This window comes from Ruditapes philippinarum, unplaced genomic scaffold (genome assembly GCF_026571515.1).
Source record: "Ruditapes philippinarum isolate M1 unplaced genomic scaffold, ASM2657151v2 ctg8166_1_1_1_1, whole genome shotgun sequence".
NCBI classification, from domain to species: domain Eukaryota; kingdom Metazoa; phylum Mollusca; class Bivalvia; order Venerida; family Veneridae; genus Ruditapes; species Ruditapes philippinarum.
The window spans coordinates 43,867-65,232 of record NW_026853485.1 but is presented as its reverse complement, the minus strand read 5'-3'; the positions used below and the strand labels follow the sequence as shown (position 1 = coordinate 65,232).

The following is a 21,366-nucleotide window of genomic DNA, read 5'->3' as shown; positions in this document are numbered from 1 at the left end:
TGAATGATGACTTTTAAGCAAGAAAGACATGGGAAAATTAATATAGGTTTTGTTTTGAATATGTAAAGAGTCTTAGTATTTTTATATATATTTGGAATATAAATAATTAATTATCCCAATAATACGTTTTTTTATTTTGTTAAACTTTGAATTTAATTTAATACTTTGAGAAAACAACCTTTAAAACCTACCCACAAACGAACGGTATTAATTATGATATAACAGATGATATATTGAAGACGAGTTTCACTTTCTTTGTATAGTGCGTATATTTTACTGTGATACTCAAATTTTTTTTAAAGTCAATTCAATCAATCTGTGATTAAATTCACTGATTTGAATTGTTTTCTCAAAATAATATAATAATATCAAATTATGTAAAGTATATAAAATGACAGAAGATATTCAAATGTTTTAAGTTATTAATGATATGGTCTGAAATGCTGCAATACTTACATATATTAACTTCTTGCCTGGGACATGTGATGTGTAAATAAATGTATCAATAAAAGCGTATCAATAAAATTTTGTAATATTTTCTCGATGTGTAAAATGTACATTATTTATGTTAATGTATGAATATGATATGTATAAAGACATGCCTAAGGCTAATGAATATTTGTTCTTTCCTGTTTAAAATAAACTAAGTTACTTTTAACTTTTGTAATGTTTATTAAGTATTCATCCAGTCGTCTTGATAGACAAAAAATGAAAAACATTCTTTTCCTGTGGTTATAGAAAATGTCATCGATGTTGTCTTACTCGATGAATGCTTTGCATATAGTGATTTCTATCAAGGTAATTAGGATTCATATTATAAACAGTGAAATAAAATCCTCAAAACTGAGAAGTTGCCAACGTTTCTTTCCAATGCCGATATTGAAATCGATTAATTAAAATGCAAGCATGTAACTTTTCAGATTAATCATATCAATTCACAGTTTTTAAGGAGCCAAGATCAATGTTTTCCTTTCACTGATATGTTTCTTGATCATTTCATGATGGCTTCGTATATTTGAATGAACGCAAAGAAAAGTATTAAACAGTTGACAGAATATTTCTAACTGTAAAAATATATGGCACGAAAAGTGTACTCGTATGTATTTCAAAAAAAAAAATTGCTTTTATAAATAGGCCTGGATATAAATGATCATTCAGACAGCATAGTATTCTGTCTGAATTTCCAGCTGAATTGCAGCTATGAAATCAGTTTTGATGTAAAATTCCACGCAAAATAGTGATTTTTTGGCAATTTTGATATGTCTCCTCGTTGCCATGGTAACAGGAAATTTACGATTGAGTATGTCATTGCAAAGGCTATGGTTCAGATAACATGTTTGAGTATTGGAGCCGTTTTATAGTTTAATAGGAATTTGAACAGGAGGGTTTTCACTGAAAACAGCCATTTTTTACAAATGCTGTTAAGGTAGTTCTAGCATTTTTATGTAATATATCGTTATATTGATAAAACAATGTACAACACTTTAGTTACTACAAAGAAATATATTTTCAGAAAATATGATGTCCAAATTATCAAAAGTTAATTTTAATACTCATTTTCGGAAATAAAGTCTTCATTAAAAAAAACTTAATATAAGAAAGCGCAAAAGGCTGAAGACAGCTAAAAGTACAAACACAAGATTTTTACAATTGTATGGTAGAGTGTCTAAAATATACACGATAAGCATACAAATTATTTGGATTGCGTGGATACCATACTAATTTGCATAATGATGTATCGTAAGCGTTAGAAGACTGACCATACAAATTGTTAACAGACCGTCAATTCTTATGTATTTGGTCATGGATTAAGATTGAACAGAAATGATAACAGAAAACGTGTTCTTATTCTGGGATCAGCCGAACTTTTTGTGGTCAATTATACATGCTATACTAGCTACTACTTTGCACACGCTGGATTTAACAGGTTAACCAGAGTGGAGTTGATAAGAGATCGTGATGAAGTTGATATCGATCTGCTATTAAAACAACATAAGGTAAGGCTGCATTACGTCCAAAGAAATCCGACCTAATAAAATCATATGTCATCAAGTTTGATATTTCCCTCTTGCACTTCATCAGCTTTATGAGCGATTAAGATCTAAGTTCTTAAGTTTCTATGAGAATATTGCCACTTCTAGTGAACATATATTAGCAAAAGATAAATCAGTGTTAATTAACGTCTAGTCTTTATTCGAATAAGAGGGCATAAAATATTGTTTTCCATCAAACGGAGCAAAATCAGGAACGGCGGGATAGGTAGCGAGAATTTGAAAATAATCGATTGCAATTAAACACAATTTTAATCAGAAAAATACATAAATAGAATACATGTAAACCATACAACATTCATTGAACAATTTCATGGATTTTTTTGAAAGATATGGAAGTATGGATATTTACGAGTATCTAATAATAAAAGAGAGGCGCGGATTATTTTCATAGAAACTTTCGTTCGTTGTCATACAAAGTTACGTGTTTATATATATTGTGTTTTTTAGTCGATATTATTATTCAAACTTACAGATATATTGTACTTTGGATTGTTTCATGTTAGAAAGCTATCTAGTTATCTTGGGTTTGTCGATATCAAGCGTCTAATTATTGCTGAAATTATGCACTAAGGGGTGCATGAGATCTTTCACCATCAGTAGAGATTACAAATTTGCCTGTCGAACTGAGATTGTACAACAATAAACTATTCAACCCGAACTAACAAAAACAAACAGAATGCAAATAATATTTTCCATCTTGTTGCACCATTTGTTGTTTAATGATCTTATATCATAATTTATGAATATTATTATTCATATTATCGTTGTTGTTGTCGTTGTTGTTGTTCAACAGTCTTATGACAGAATAAGTCTTAATTTTTCTTCTAGCTGTTATGATGATATTGCAGATTTTTCATAACATTTGACATAACTTGAAGAGATTCTGATTAATGTGAGTGATTCATTTATTTGTTGTTGAAAGGAATATTATTACTTGACGGATTTCTTTTTCTAACAACAGTTTATTCTCCCAGGGAAAATGATTTACTGTATCTTTGTAACTTTGCCTCATTACAAACAATCTGCATGAGATTTAGGGTTTCACGTTTTAATTAAAAGTGTGTATCGCAACCAGACATGGAAACCTAACTGTTTTTGTGCGCGCGTGCGTGTGTGCGTGCGTGTGTGTAGGTTTTGTAACACTAGAAAAAGTTCAACTTGGTATTTACTTTATTATAATTTAAGGTGTTTGAAAATATCGATCAGAAACACAGCAATAATAAATACAAATTATTTTATTGAAATACGTATTTTGCATTCGATAACAACAAAATATAGTTTGAATATCAAATTACTGTACAATTTAATATATATAACTACAATATGTAGACTCTAACATAAAACACGTATTGTGTATGTACTAATAAGAGTTACATTAACGATACACTATGCTCAAATTTGATATCAAAAACTATTGATAATTGCTACAGAGTCTCTTTGTAATATGAAATAAACATGTTTTGACTTCACACAAATTTGATATGTCATGTTTAAAACTCTACACACTATAGGTCGTCACAATATGAATATATAGTGTCATTAAAAAAACTGGCAGTTTTTTAAGAAAAGACCAACCTTACTTGTCCTATGTTAGAGAACGTGACTTCCAATGCATAGTTTTATTCATTTTTTATTCAAATTAGACATATTCAGTAAGAATTTCATAGGTTTTAATAAATTTCTTTGATAAAAATATTTTACTCAAAGAGCATAGTATATCTTTAAATAACAGTCAAATGTAACCTATCATCATGTTTTAACCTTTTGCACCGGACAAAGGAAATATATAAAATATCTAATATGTGTTTTAATGATGGGTATATAATACAATTTGAGTGAAAATGTAAATTAATCTTAATATGTGTCGACTAAATAACTTTAAAAAATTCCACTTAATACCAGTTACTTTTTATACATAGTCAATTCCTCTACACACATTGACTTCATTTATAAGGTACCTATAAACCCAATGAAAATAACCTTATCTATTTCTCTATAAAATATTTATCAACATGTAAACACTAGTCGCACAATTCTTCAGTTTCTTAAAGATATATTCTTATCCAGAGTATGAATCCTGTAAAGTTACTGTCAAGAATGCTTATTATTCCGAAAAGATTGCCTTTTAAAGTCGTTGGTTGAATATAACACTGTCAGTGACTGAGCAGTTTGTTCTACTTTTAGATTGTTCATCGCATGCTTACACTTGCCTGTCTTTGATTTAAGCTTAAAGCATTTTAATGTTATGTTCAGACCTTCTGCTGGACTTTTATTCTTGCCTGACACTTATACCTTATCCCTTCAGACGAAGACCTGCTAAATGCACATCACAAAGATTAGGACTGTTTGACCAATAAATCAATGTTTTATTGTTAATAAAACATCATATTTATCCCGTTAACGCTACAAATTCAAATTATTCTATAACGTAAAGAAAAAAAGTAATAACTTTGTGACTGCTTCCTTGCGATATAAGGTATTTTAGACAATACCTAATCATGTTACTGCCTTATACTCTTGATCCTCGGTATTATCCTTTGCACATATGTAACTATTTTAAGAAATTGACATGGGTAAAACTAATCATACTTTTTTGTCTGTACGAAAACTCCTGTTTACATTTTTGATAAATATATCAGATTTAATATTAATTTGATAATTAAACATGACAATCTTTTTCTCATATTTAATTTATATCGTTTGTAGCCAGTCACTAATTGCACTGCAGTTGAAAATACAAACAAAAATTTGAAAGAAAAAAGAAGAGTTTTGCATTGTTAGGTAATTTATTCAATCATTCTTGGAATAAAACTTTCATTGACAATCCAGCTTTGAAAATCATGTTGTTACTTTCTTTTATCTTCCTATTTAATGTAGGAATATATCTTTGATAACTCATTTCAATAAATAACAATGTCTGTTACCTGTTTTCTCGGTGTTAATTCTACTAGAATTATTACTGTAACAGTTTTTTAAACAAGGTTAATACCTCCGCACTTCGTCTTATTGCATCTTTGTCCAAATATCTTTGTCATAATAATGCATCAAGGCGAAATCTCTATGTAATCGTTTGCATTTTTGACAAAGAGATTGGCATTAAACGCCAATTATATGATTAAAGGTACATTGTAAACACATTTGTTTCGGAAATCATATGAAAAAATATGTTTATCACTGATCGCAATTTGGCACTTTAAGTTTGGAAGTTAAGTATAATTTAGGCATTTGCTTACAAGTTAGTTCAAATTTAAAATACAAGAAAAAACTTTTATAACTTTTTATATTGAATCAGTTATTTGTGTCAGAAGATATTATGTAAACTAGGAGAAATAACTGCGTGTTCCGATCACACATGTTGATGCAAGTGGTGTTCTTCCCTGTTTTGACAGTGATAAAAATTGCTTATTTTCGAGAAGCAAGTAATTAACTGCATACATTGTAATACAATGTATCACAATTAAGAAATTTTACAGAACTGAATTTCAACATTTGTATGTAGGTGACGTCATAATGTGATGACGTCATGAAAATGAACGCAGGAGGTCACATGACAAAACAAGTAAGATTGGCTTAAAATCACTGAAAGTCATGAAATAAATAGAGAATGTGTTTGTTTTGCATGTAAGATTGATATATATTTCACTCGTGAACACCACCTATTATATATTCATTAGTAGCTACGCCACTCGTCTGGTGTCCACTAAGTGAAATATACTTCGTTCTCACTAACCGGATAGAAAAATCCGTAAATGTTACTAAACATAGCGATGTTGGAAAATCTTATCTCACAAAACTTCGTGCAGCACTTCTTTACGCATTCCTACACATACGCGATATTCACTCGTATTTTGACCTAAAAGAAACGTCACGAGGGCAAAATATATCAAATAAGTGAGCTTTTATTGCTCCGCGCCTACAGGCGGAAGCAAGAATTCCTTCCGATTTCTATTATTTTAAGTCAAACATTGGTTTCCACTTCGGTAATTCGCAGCATATCATATTAATGAATGAGAACTGGAACAATTTTCACGTATACAAGCAGTATAAAAGACAAAACAAAAAATAAACTTAAATTCCATAGTTTATTTCTTACATTTGTATCTTTTACAGGAAATCACTAATTATTTTGAAGTACACAGTGGGTTATGTTGTATATGAATCTGAAAGCTATAAGTAGATAGGACATAAACATTGTTAAAGTCCGAACATCTATTGATAGAAGTAGTTTAACGGTCATTTGTGTCGAGCTATGGCAATAAATAACGAACTTGAGAGTTTTGAAGGAAATAAAATGCAAACATATTCAACCATAAATTGCACACTTTATATATTTATCGAAAATTTTTAAGGATACCATTTTTATGAATTGTTATATCACAGTATTGTTATTTTTTGAAATTGTCTTTTCCATAAGTTCTTTCCGGTAAATTAATAGCTCCTTTCTTTTTTACGGCCCTGATTGCACTTCTGACATTTTTTACTGTGAATATTTAAATCGACACTGATTTCCTGAATTTTTTTCTGTGAGAAGTTGATTCTATTTTTTGAAGGCAATCGGTTTTATGTGGTTTAAGTGGAATGTTGATTTGCCGAATACTGTGACATTTTAACAACAGAAACGTTCGTCTGCAGTTTATACATGAGGTGTTATGGGTTTATTAATAGGAATATAAACACACTGGTGGATCAGACGAGGATTTGAAGCAATTCAACAAAATAGTAGATTGATCTCCCAATAAACCAATTAACAATAGTTCTTTATTTATGACCAATGTCGAGTATCTTTTATATGTTTGACTCGTATGGACATGGTGTTAGTGAAATTTCCTCATACCTGTCTAAAATTCAGGTAAACGTTTTCGCGTATAACAAAAAAATAATGAATTTGGTCTTTTTGAAATCAATCCCTAATTTTTCATTTCAGTATGTGTTCTTCTTTCAGTTTTTATCTGGAACTTTAAATAGAGCTACTGTATCTGAAGTCCCATATGGATTTTTATATGTCTTACCATGATTATTTGCTGATATTAGTAGAAAATTAGTAGAAATTGAAAATGTACACGCTTTGATATTTTTTATCTCCTCTAATATTTTACTATAGTGAAACAAACAGAACTATGTAGCACTACTGTCATATCACAATACATTTACAAGTCTTGTTTGTTTTAGAATTACTTTAATTACCAGTTAGGCATCAATCGAACCATCTTATAAGTTTTAAAATCTGACCCCTCTCTCATGGACGATTAGTATACTTATGCAAATTAAAATGATTTACAAAACATCACTAGTACTTTGTCTAAATAGAAAATGACCTATGTTCTGAAATGATTTCGTAAGGTGTCGTGTCTTTATTGAGAGCATTTTTTTTGCGCGCGCAGTGCTTCTTAATTACTGCATTGCAGCAACATTTGTACTTATGTTAAATTGGGGCCACGGAATTGAAATAAATTGATAATAACTTTCACGCTTTAATGAGTCCTACTCTACCTAGGTCCGACTTTTTCTTTATTGATTTATTACTAAAGTTAGTTCGCTAAATTCTTCGTAAAATCGGATATTATGACACTTTGCCTGGAAAACATTCATTTCTTTCTGTAATGATAACGACGCTACTTAATGACGAATCTCATTTCAATGTATTTTAATTGAATGTTTGGCCAAATTACTGAATAAGTAGAAAATCTTTGCAAACGGTAAAACCCTTTTTTGTCAACCATTGAAGTATGGACTGAATTCTTTGTAAACACTAATATAATTATGACATTTTCCTACTGTTAAATTGATGTTTTTTTATCATGATAACCTTGCTTTTTGATAAGGAATCTCATTTGAATTCATTTTCATTGCATATTCTACACACAAACTGGATCAGTAGAATCCTTTGCGGACGTAAAGAATGCTTTTTGTCCAAAATAGAAAGTCAGGCGTCTAATCCTGCCTTTCAAACGAGGTTGTAATGCGCATAAAATGTATATTTTATGTAACTTGTTTGTCCAGGTGAATGAAAAAAAAGAGAAAAATAATCAATCATGCCTTGGGTTAGATAGAGGATAGGGAAATCCCAACCCTCGGGCAATCAATTTCCATCGCGAACTCGCCAAGGCTCGTTCCCGATTGAACCGATCACCATCGGATTGGAATTTCCCTCTCTTCTATCTAACCCAATGATAGATTTCATCAATCTAACATGCAACACAAGCAAATATGTAATGTTTTTCAATGTGATTTCAAAATTACATTGTGCGATAAAGACATTTGAATTTCATAATTTAATTACATTTTAAGGGATATGTTTATGATTCTAATGATTTCTATACTAAAGACTATATGCAAAATGATATCTTGATATTTTTTACACAACAAATGAAAACGATGCCAGACGGAGAACGCTTTGAGACAACAATGAATAAAAGTTTTACAGGTGTTCTTTTAATGAAAGGAAATGCACGTTTGATCTCTTAAAAGCGGTAATACGTAAAAGTAATTATGCCATTGAACCTACAATCTATTGGATATATAATTATATAGAAATGATCTTGCAAATACACATTGTATTATCTACAAATATTAACAAATTTATTCATAACATTACAAACTGAAATAAAAATCATGTACTTAATAAAACTTTTAAAGATCCTCTATGTTGCAATTAAGGTTGTAACCACACTTAAGAGAATTTTTCTATATGTATATAATATACTTCTAAAACAATATACAGACATCGAGGAATATGTAAAATATGTACTGCAAATATTTGTCCACATTATATGTAATCATAAAAATATATGCATTCATTTCTTATTGAAAAAATTGACTTAGACTTTAAAGAAAATACATTTGTAATTACCTCTTTTTATTAACATGATATGTAAATTCGGAAATATCTTTACAAATAATGTTTTTTTGGAACTTACAATATTGATAAATCTTCGTCTGTTGTTTTGTTTGAATCTATTTTTCAGTGACTAAAATGCCATGATGACTTGTCTCTTGGAATACAGATTTATTGTCACAAATGAAAGCCATTTAAAGGGTCATGTCACGCAAATAATATGTTGCCATTGATTGACTTGTTTTATCGTTCAACATAATATTTAGTTTACTATATACAATTAATTGACTGCTGCTTATGTAGGGTACAACACTCTTTAATTATTATTAAATTCAGTTCCCCAAGTGATATGAAATGTACTGTCTTGAAACTACCAGCTGTGCTTTATTTTATAGAGAATAACTACACTGTTTCTTAAATTGTGAATCCCATCCAATCACTTTGTTTTTGTAAATAGTCATGTTGGTTTCCTTTCCTTTCTAATATTCAAAATTATTGTAATTCAAGTCTCAGCCTCTTTTCTATGTTAGAATTAATCATATTCATATTAATCATAAACAAAAATCAGCTTTAATATTATACTTAAGTGATTGAAATTATTTGTTTAAGGCATCCAATTCAGGTTTTTTTATGTGTTTAAGTCTATGTGCGGGATCTATTCAACTGTATAATATACAATCTTTTTTATATATTTAAATCATTATATTTTTAATAACAATTATTATTCGCGTCAAATTGTTTGCTTTTAGATCTTTTTATTATAATTTAAATAAACATTATTCTTTTTTTTATTTCATTTAGAAATGATAATGTTCATGACAATGCCCTAAAATATTTAAAAAGTGAGGAGAATATTTTGTGTTAAAGATCATTACATTACTTTTATGTCAAGATCATAATCTGAAGGTGACTGTTACAGTGGGATTTTCGTTTACAAGTTTAACAATAATCTCAATTGATTTATCTGTCATAGCACGCTGACTTTTGCAGAGTCAGTGTTTACTCTAATCCAAACATTTCTTTTGAAAAAATGTTTTCAAAGATATCAATGTTGGAAGGGTTTACTACTGTACGTTTATAAACATACTTTTAATTAAGTATTAATAGCTTTAATGCATATAAATGTCTTATTTCAGTTGAATACTACGACAAAATTAATGTTAATCATTTTGTTTGGTTGCCATGTTTAAATTTTTGTCCTTTTTTAAATTGTCTTCAACTAAATTATTTAAATATGTTCTTTTCAAATAGAGTTTATCGTACCAGCACCTTATTCTATAATATTAAACCATGGTCTGGGGCATCTTAGTGTGAATATTTTCATAAACAATGTTCAATAGCCTTTTGGATTTATGAAAATAGACGGTCGGTTTAGTTATATGTATATTTATTTTATTCTTAAAATATTTTCTTGGTTTTTAATTGCGTTTTTTTTTGTTTGTTTCTTTGTTTCTTTCTTTGTTTCTTTCTTTTGTTTTATGTATGGGGGTGGGGTACGAACATTTTTATAATATTACTTATTATTCGTCTTGGTACTAAAAATGGCTTAAGACAACTTGTTCAAAATATTTTTATCTGCCAAGAGTATATCTGGCTCACCAAGGTCGTAAATACTTGATAATATATTGGGGGTAATAAAGGTACAAAATACTGAACTTACTAACAATACAAATTATAATTAAAGGGATTAAATGATAGGGAACGATGATTGGACCCTCCGGCGATTAAAGTCAGCTTCAGTAAAAAGGTCATCAAACACAAATATTTGTTTGACTTTTGGATCATCGTCATCTTATGCTGGCATGTCAAAATTAATTTAGATTTGCCATCTCTCTAACAAAAATATACGATTCTTTGTACCTAGTATAGTAATAAGGTGGTTTTTTTTTTGTGAAATGTCCTTCACAGATAAAAATTGATGTTTTTCAGAATATATTTTTAAGATTGTATAATTCTGTATATGCTAGTAAGAGTTTACAATAAGGAACTTCTTTACAAATTTCAATTTATTTAACGTATATTTTCGTTATCTTCCGAATATTATCAAAAAGATGGTTCATGGTTGTGTAGGGATGTTATGATATTTCTATGTTGGCAATGTTGTTTTTAAACTCTTGTTTGCTGTTGTACATCATGTTAATGTCGATAATACTAGTATCTTGGCAATGTATCCGACCTTGAAATTTGTTTGCAGCACTCTGAACGCTGTGTAGAATACTTGATACAGATACGTAATGATAATGAATTACTTCTGTTAACAAATTATTTGCAATAGGCTTTATGTCATTGTAGGAAGAAAGAAAATTTGGCAGAATCTGAAGGTTATTTTCTAGTCTTTACTACCCTTTGATTTTCTAATCGCGTCTAGATTTTTGAGGTATTATGGTATTCTTTTTGTAAATAGTTGCTACATGTAGTATTTTATTTGTTTGTCCATTTACTTTTATTATTATTTTTCAAAAACAGACTTTATTAAAGCGTACCAATTTTAAATCTGCTAAATGACAATGGGACTTATTTCACGCATTACTTAAAACAATTAATTTAAAAACAAGTGTTGAACACGACGTTCCTGTGTGAAGTAACTACTTGGAGGTAGCTCACTTAACTTAATATGATCGGCAGTTGTAGCATATAAAAGCGAATAACTTCTGATATATAGTTTGCCCTAACTGCAATAATTATATAAATAAGACATTCCCAGGAAAAGATTAATTTAGACATCCATGTGAAGGACATAGAGATTAGAATAAACATCGCTGAATGTTTAAGAGTTATGGTTTTTAAGTGGAGAAGAGGGTACGATTGCGAGTAAGGAAACACTTTGTTAAGTAAATATAACTAAGGCAGTTACATGGAAAAGTGCATGTTCGTCAACAGAGAAATGTTCCTGTTATGAACAAAGCATCATTCTTAGAAAGAAAAGTGTTGACCCTTTTTGTCCAAAAGCCATCATTGCTGCAAACGCAAGAATATGTCGACATCAATTTGACAATTTCGAAAAAAGTGACCAAGAAAATTTTGTTTGATCTTTATCTGTGTCATTTTAAAAATTCAAAGAAAAAATGTGTAATGTATAAATGTATTTGTAATTGATTAGATAAATTGAGTTACAAAATATAGCTACGACAGCTTCATTCTAATGTCAGAGGACTTATTCAATTTAATTTGTAAACGCTTCTTTGACAACATAAATGCAAAAAATTGGCTGATTTTTTTTCTGCAAATCCTAAGTTTAACGCAAATTTAGAAAATTGTGATAATATTAACATTTTGAATTTCCAATTACGATACATTATTTTTTTTGCTATTAGAATATGTCTAGGGTAGTAAATTTCACCAGTATTATTGTTACTATTTGTTGAAGATTAATAAAGTTACGTAATTCTCCCCGTTGGAGAAAGGGGATTTTACAAAAAAATGAAAACGGAAATAAGGTTTATACAATTATGAGGGACCACTGAGAAGTTTTGTTCTTACAATTATGAAATAATGGATTTCCTTTCTTTTTGTTTTCAATTATAAAAGAAAATATATATTTCCTGAGACCAAGCTCAAATCTCAGGATTTTCATTGGTCAATTCACATTCTGTATCTGATTCTGACAAATCAAATACCTGAGAGATTGAGTAAGAGATTAGAATATTTCTTTATAAACTCGGCCCCATTCCCTTAAAATTATTAGTGAACGGAGGTTAGTATTTTCCCAAAAATCAGAGAACGGAGATTAGTTTTATTTCAATAATGACAAAAAGAAGTATTATGTTTTATAAATATGGGATAACGGATATTAGTTTCAGATTATAGAAAACAAAGGTTAGGGTTCTTTTATTTAAATCATGAGACAGCGGAGATTTTGAAATTATAAGAATACGTAGATGTTTTGTAAAATCATAAAACATTGTGTTAGAAACTGGTGATGCGGTTTGTCAGTTAATAATACGAGAAAACAAAGATTAAGTTTCTTTTTAATTCAATTACGAGAGAACAGAGATTTGTTAAATATTATTATTAATATAAGATGATTGAGTAAAGCGAAGTAAAAATAATATTTAAAGATTAAATAGCATCTACTGAAATAATTAATTGAAAGATAATGAGATTATTCTCCTTTAAGTTAACGTTGGTTACATATCAAATAGAGAACATAATACATATAATTGTTATATGTTTTGGGGAATTATCTTTTTATATGTTTTAAAAGATGTTTACACACTTATGTCAATATACTGACTTTAAATTGTAAATCTCAGTTAAGTGATAGTGGGTACGGAGGACTGACTAATCTCAATCTGTAAATAGACTTCAATCACATACATACATACATTATAACTTACAACCTCTTTTTTTGTGTTATTTACATATTGACAGGATGATTAACGTCACAATAAATCAAATGTAGTTAAATATTTTAATTGACTAATCAACTTTTCTTTTTTTAGTTTAACTTAGTCAGTTCTATTATTTCAGCTGGTTTTATGTTACAAAAATACTGCTGTATCAATATGATGGCTTTCAAGCTTACTACGAGAAAGGTTCCAAATAATTTCAATAGGGTGTACTACTCAATCATTCAAAGCTTTACAAAAAGTAATATAAATTCACCAGACGGTGTTTAAACTGAAATATACACCAATGAAATATTAATTTAAACGTTTGCTCAAATTTAAAGCAATTTGGTTAATATATAAAAATTGCAAAACTTTTATAATGATTCTATGATAGATTTAGTAATTATAGTTTGGTTTGATTGCCAACTTAAGATATTCGAATCGAGATATATGTTGTTTTTGTTTCACTTACATAAAACATTATGTAAGGAAAATGCACAGTATATACCTTAAAACCATTATTATATCAAATCGAGCTCCGGGGCATTTAATAAGGTATGTAATAAAGGAAATGTATCTTTTTTCTATTTCAATATTTGATTACGTATATTCCATGTCAAAGTTTAAGATAAGTAGTCCCTTATTAGTTATCTTACCTACGCTTAGTTTGTTAGAGCCACCCCATAAAAATATATTGATTAAGGAACTGTTTATTAATATGTGTTATTGTTACATCGAACAAAAAAATGTGTGTTAATGTTTTACTTTACTGATCCATAGGAAAAGCGCATGTAATTAGTAATTTAGAAACAGGTAACTATGTGTATTAAACCGTTTTTTTTTTCTTTTCTTATTCTTCGTCGTCGTCTTCTTCTTTTTCTTCGTCTTCTTCTTCTTCACGTGACTATATGTTCTAAAAGCTTTTTAAAGGAAACGTTATATTGATAAGAACGAAAATAGTAAATTTAAATTTATATGTAAGTGGCAAATAGTTTGGTTTTTTATCATATTTAGTTTCATTTCGATGTAAGTCAAACATAGTTTCGGTATAAATTAAGGCTTAGTATTATATGGCAATTTGTGTAAAGTTTATGTTATAAAACCTTAAAGAACTTTAAAGAGTTGGGTTCTAATTATACTGGGATAATATACGCATAAACACAATAATTTAAAAGTACGGTTATGAATTTTAATTTTTTTTAAAAAAAGGTGATAATCTTGAAACTTTTTTAAAGAAATGCATCTATTGCATTATTGTAAGTTTGAATATAGAAAATAACTCCAGTTTCAATTTAAAAATGTAATTATTTTATTTGAAAAATATTTATTTTATTATGTAATTCTAATATACTTTTATAGGATTACACAGTTTAAACGCAATAAATTGTTTTACTTGAAGTCATTAAGTACAGAAATGGGTTTATTTCTCTTAGTTTTGTTCCTTGGTGTCATTTCTAAGAACAAAGGTAAGTGTTTTTGTTTTTTGTTGTTGTTTTTTTTTCATTTATTTATTTTTTTATTTATTTTTTGTAATCAATACATAATAACTTATACTTTGAATTTACTACTTTCAATCAATATATAGTACCTCTAAAGGTTCAGTAAGTGTTGAAGCTGGCCGTCAAGACAAATTGACACTTATAATTTAGCTTCATTTATTGAGATATTACTGAAGAATACAAAATCATGTAGAAGAATTTCTAAAAAATCTAAGTATATCTTTTGAAACTGTTCAGCCATTTACTAGTGTATTTCTGTCTTGACTGTTACACGACAGTCACTGACATTTTTTAGTTGTTTAGTTTTAAACATTGTTTAAGTACAAATTATAATGGAATCACAGAAGTACTGATAGTTGTATCTATCACAATCCTTCAAGAACGTTTCATAAATACGTTCAACCATTGTATCACACAAATTGATTACATAGAAACAACTTTTTCTCAGGCAAAGCAGATATATTTTCAAATATAAATGTTCGTTTTGCAAAGAAGACAAGTATTTTCCAAGTGACGTCACTGGCTTTTTTTAGTTGATCTCCTCCACGGAACGCCTCGATTATCTAAAGACTGTTTTTTATTGAAAAAAGTGAGCGTATTTTGAACAACTTATTTCTATGGATATATTTTATAAAACTTTTAAATAAATGTTGTACCTCTTGATAATATCTTTCTATTTATTACATTTTTTATATTTCTCTTTATATTCTATGTTATTGTTGCAGTCTTTGCAGTTGTAACCTTGACTTGTGATGATTACTTCACTGTTTCTGATCTTGACTCGAAAATTAATGATACGTTTTCTGCAGGTACGTATTTCTTGAAACATTAGAAAAAATAAAATAGATACATCAAGAACCATAATAATGCCATTGTTTAATACCAGTTTATGATCATACCATTTTTAAGCAAAACGTAAATGTAAGAGTTGAAATTGTAAAGCATATGTTGATTCGCAATCTCTCGATCAGCTTATTGTAAGTATTTGTCATTTTATTTTCTTTTTAATTTTTTTCATATACATGTATATTCGTGAATTAAGAGACTTATTAAGAAACGGATGCACAATGATCGATGTTGATGTGTTGTCGGATATATCTAAAATCGGATTGAATATTAAAATTTTCTATTCATAATTGATTTTATAATATGTTTGTTTTACAGTGTTAAATGATACCGCATTCCGCAATATTTGTTGACACCTGCCTGAAAAGCTCTTAAAATTATTTGTCTATTACTTCATTTTAAGGTATTTTTTGAGTACTTTATTTCTCAAAGCAAAAACTTTTTAGACACATACTTGGCATGGGGAGTCAATAATTTATATGTTTATTTAGCTTGTCAAACACTAAATCAAAGATGAAAGCTGACTTTAAGATATCAATAAATATGCAATAAAACCGTAAAATTTATTGTCGAGTAGTTTGGTAAACAGTATCTGTATAAAAAGAACATATATTTGAATTCAACAAAAATAGATAAGAATTAATAGATTTGCATTAGACAGAAACTTAAAGAATTAACTATGTTTTTTTTAAACTATTCATTTAATTTTATGAAGCTCTAATAATGTGGGTTGATTTGTCTGTTTTCTAGGTGAATATTTATGCACGCAGCTGTTCTTTGTAGATGTTGGTGCCAAATTAAGTCTATAATTCACACGAGTCATTTTCAGAATAAAATATAATCCCCTTACGTACCGAATTTCTTTAATTTGGCCCCTCCAGTTTTCATTTCACGAACTTTTATCTGTATCAATTTTCATTATCATGATGAAAATTGAAAGTTCGTCAGCCGGTATCATAGAATCTAGTCAGTCTGTATGTACATGTAGGCTGGTCTGACCTGTGCTGGTAACAAAGGTTTCAAATTTTTGATTCCAGTAAAGGGAAAAGTTAAGTCTAAGCATACTGGCAACAGCAAAATCCTCCTATACAACCAGTGAAAACAAAGTTCAGCCGGTACATCCGTACCGTCTGATCACATTGTTTGCACTGTTTGATTTACGGTCAGTACTTATTTTAAAATTTTTCCATAAAACGACTATAAGATTATTAAGTTCATTTCAGATATTAAGCTTGGTAAGTGGAAAGAAAAATATCCACGGTAAACTGCAAAAAAGTTTTTTTTTTATTCAAATTGTTTTATCACTTATTCTATATTTATTTATTATATAAATATATCTTATCAGTTTCTTACTTATCAGATACTAAAATCAATAATAATTATCATTAAAAAAGGGTAAAAAAGTCAACATTGATAATAAATTCATAAAATATAACATATACTTAAACAATTTATGTTTTAGGTGACGTATTATTCCATATTAAGGACGAGATTAATTTTTCAACTGACTGTAAAGACCAGGAACTTCTTAACATAACAGCAAGTCCTGATGTCCCTGGAGAAACTGTTGTTTTATTAGCTGTAACGTTATCTGACTATTGTGTAAGTAGACAATGACATTTCACAATTCAATGATATATTAAACGACTTTATTTTATGCTTTTCAGTGGATTACTGATTTATCCGTAAAAATTATATTTGATAATTTCACAGTGAAAATTATCAAAATATATTTTCACACGTAATGACCATACTACTTTTTTAAGATTTTCCCCATGTGGTACCTCAATTTTATTTCTGCTGACAATTCTGACAATGTCAGGCTGTTTAAAGAAAAAGCAAAGATGAAATTGATAAATAACTTACTAAGTAATAAAAAGAAGAAAACTTACTTCTATTCATTCAAATTCCAATCACCATATTCGGTTCACCAAATTTCGTCTCTAAATTTTTTTGTTTTATTTTTACAGTCTGAAAGAATACACTCCTTCCACATGAAAAACTGCTCTTGATGACATTTGGGTTTATTAAAGTATCCTACGAGCAATAACTGCCGTATGCTTTATGAAAAACTGAAAAGCAATGACAGCTAACAGCTCGAAGAATAAGTTAACAAGCCAGCGTTCTTGAGCCAGCGTCCAAGTTTTCCATTTTCCTAGCTGCTTTTTTTTTTAATGTTTTCACATCTGTCAACAATAAGTTTTCTTTTCAAAAGGTGTATGACTAACAAATCCAAATGATATCCGTCTGAATCAAACACAATTAGTTTCCTCCCGTGAAATACACAACTCTAAAACATGGCTGCCGCTTACATTTAACATCTCATATAAATTCGCAGTAAGTAACAGAAATATGGATGGATGGTTCGACTTTTTCTCCAACAAGAATTGTTTGTTTTTATTATTAAAACAAGCGATCAATCATATATTTTTAATAAAATGAATAATATCACCGTCAGTTAACGTTGATTGTTTGACTTATTTTACAGCTCAAGACTTCTTGTTTTAATGAATAATTCCGACTAAATGGGGCTCTCAATGGGGAAAACAGATTTTAATATTTACGTTAATATTGTGGAAAATTCGTTTTAATATCTTTTAAGCATAAAATAATTTAATCTCGCGAACTTAAAAAAAATTCTCACCAGTGGCTAAGGCACTCGTGTGAATACTTTTTTTAAGCCCACTCGATGAAATAAAATTTTATCTTACACACAAAAAAACAAATATCCTCTTTATCATCTAAAGTGTTGTAGTTAATAAAACTACGAAATATTTGGGGGCGGGGGACATTTATATTCGTGTATTTTGGTATTTTTCTCTCTTTCTACAAACATCAATTCAGCGCTTTGTTATAATGAACATACAAATTTTGTTAATTACAAATTCAATAGCCCTTCGGTAGCAGATTTAGGTTTCTGTTTATAAATCTGATTCGACAATTTTGAATAAAAAGAGTAATGTTTAAAATCAGAAGAACGAAGAAGATAAGTGTAAACCATGCCTATGTTGTTTTTACAGACAAGTTGGATTTCTTGTGCCTTCGAATGCACCAAGTCACAGGTAAGGTCCAGAATATCATTAAATGACACGTTCTGTATATTTTACTGTCACGTCTTCGGTATACTCTATAGGAATATGAGTACACGTTTACAAAATGGCAAAATTGTTTCCCTCAATTTTCATAAAAGAAGCAAAATTATGTTTGTATATCTTTATAATTAAGTAGTCAAAGTTTTAATTTAGTTAGCTGTCGAGAAATGAATTGTTATTTGACGCACATTCAGCATATGAGTCACGTACTTTTTTAAAAAGTCTTTAATAAAAACGAGTATCTGGACTATTTGTAAAAGTAAAATACGTTTGTTCGTCCTTTCTTTTTTATATTTCAATTTATTTCTTTACTTTGTTGAGTTATGCAGTACGTGGTTATCACGTCAATATTAACTGCAACATGCTTCGGGAGTACCACAATTGGTTCAAGTGTTGTTTACGTGTTTTGTGTTTGTATAAGATATGGAATTGTCAAATACGTTTCTTTTGATTGACAGAAACGTTTGTTCATTCAAGCGCCAGTAAATTTGACACAGGAATACGATTTACAATTTGAAGATCAACATTACACAGCAAATGCCACGTGGGTAAGTAAATAACTACCGAAATTAAAACCAATAAAATCATTCAGACCTTATCTTGAATCAATGATTATTGTTTATTTCTTTTTATTTATGGTGTATATGTTTTTATCACAAAATATCATTATGATAAATTACGTTCAATGGTATCAATGGACGTACTTCTCAGACATAAAAATTATCTCCATACAAATATTTCATATTAAAATGTTACATACATTTTGAACTATAGAAAACCCAAGAATCTTTTTGGAGTAAGCATAATTTTGATCAGTATAATCGATTCAAACATGCATCTTAATTAAAAATTCCAGATGTCAGAAACAAATACAAACGTTATTTTAAATAAAGACCTAATTGTACAAGTTGCGAATTGCTGCAATGCGTTGATGTTTCCATCTTACAGTGCGAGATACAGTCTAGATCAAGTATGTTTAGTATATTTAATGATCTTTCATTTTCGGTTTCTTCTTTTTTCTTCTTCTTTTGTTCATCATCAACATCATTATTATCAGAAAACCTATTTATTCTTCTCTGTTCAATACTTTTTGTTATATCTACTTCTTCTTTCATTCTTATTATATCGTTGATGTGCAAAAAGGAAAGAATTAAATGGTTTCCTCCATTTAATTGTTTAAGAAAGTTTCTAAAAACAACACCTTTTTCAAAAATAAAAGAAGTGTTAAGTAGAATCAATGAATTAAGCCCTAAATCTGCTTACAGGCACAGATTATACCCATGCAACAAGTGCGACAAAGATCAAATGCTATTCAATCAATATATTTTGAAACTTCTCTAAATGGGATGAATAATTTATTTCCAGACTGGAAAATATACAAGTACATTTAAAGTCTTCGGCATAAAGGTAAACATTATTTTTTTTATTTACAGAATGCAAGCATTATGCCATTTACGTGGAAGGCAGAAACGAGTGGTAACAGTTTATTTGTGAGTGAGGTGTTAAAGGACAAGATCTCAGTGTTAAATTTGAAAGTTGTGGCAATTTTACAAGATTACATAGGTCGTCATGTAGGTTATGTTAGAAATATTATATCATTATGAACATATCATACTTCCAATACCAATCTTATGTAGCATTTTTAGTATGGAATGTTTAGGGAAAAAAACGCTTATTTTATAATACCCATTGTAAAATTATTGTTAAACTTTCACAGAACGCGTCAGGTGTTCATGTGTGCATTATCTCAGGCAAGATATCTTACCAAATAATCAACCAAAAAGCTTCCCCAGAGGTGTGCTTGTATGAAATAGATGTGAAGGTTTCGTGTAAACTATTGTCGAAGGACTATTTCATACAATTTGAAGGACTGTATAAATGTATACATGTATGACAAAAATAAGTATGTATCGGAGGCATACGATAATGTGCAAATAAACAAATGTTTAAACAAACGTCCCAGTATCAACTTACTGCATTCAGTTCTGATTGATATAGAATCATTCAACCCTTTTTTGTTTCAGAGAATAAAAGGATCAGCTACAGCTACCATTATTGTTTCTGTAATAGACATGTTTGGTACGTAATAGGATACAATTGAAAATCATAGCTTCCTTTTAACACCATCCAAGCAAATTTCAGTGACGATTAATATGGAAAAGAATGCAATTAACGAAATAATGAAAAGTAATAATTTCACTTGAATACATCTAGATGTAAAAATATTTTTATTGTTGTTTCAAAAAAGGAAACAATCGGCCCTTTTGTTCACCTATTTTATTATTAAACAGTCTGTTTTTGGTTTTAGATATGTTGTTACTTATTATTGTTTTGATCACATCACTAATTAAAAATATTATAGTAAAAACGTAATTTCCTTCTGGATTAGAATAAAACGGCTATGTTCCTTGTTTCAGATGAATGTTTGATAAATCCTTGCAAGAATAATGGTACGTGTGTTTACTTGCCATTTGGAGAGTACAGGTGTGATTGTATGGTTGGCTGGTCCGGAGAACATTGTGTACAAAGTAAGAATTGCATTATAAGGGTGTCCGTGTCAAAATGTTAAAGATCGTTCATATCGAACCACTTGCCCATTATCGCTGCCCGGGACTTTTAAGAATTTCATATTTGGAAGCTGTCCAGCTAGCTTGCTTCATGTCGATGGTTCTAGTCAGGTGCTCAATTGTACCTTAGATAATATTGTTT

At 29.2% G+C, this 21,366-nt stretch overlaps 1 long non-coding RNA gene across 1 annotated transcript; it reads left to right on the top strand.

Moving 5' to 3' along the window:
* The first annotated feature begins 15,413 nt into the window (after positions 1-15,413).
* On the top strand, positions 15,414-18,627 carry LOC132737009 (uncharacterized). Its single transcript, XR_009626663.1, has 3 exons — positions 15,414-15,528; positions 17,028-17,167; positions 18,586-18,627. It is a non-coding gene; the product is annotated as an uncharacterized LOC132737009 (long non-coding RNA).
* The last annotated feature ends 2,739 nt before the right edge of the window (positions 18,628-21,366 follow it).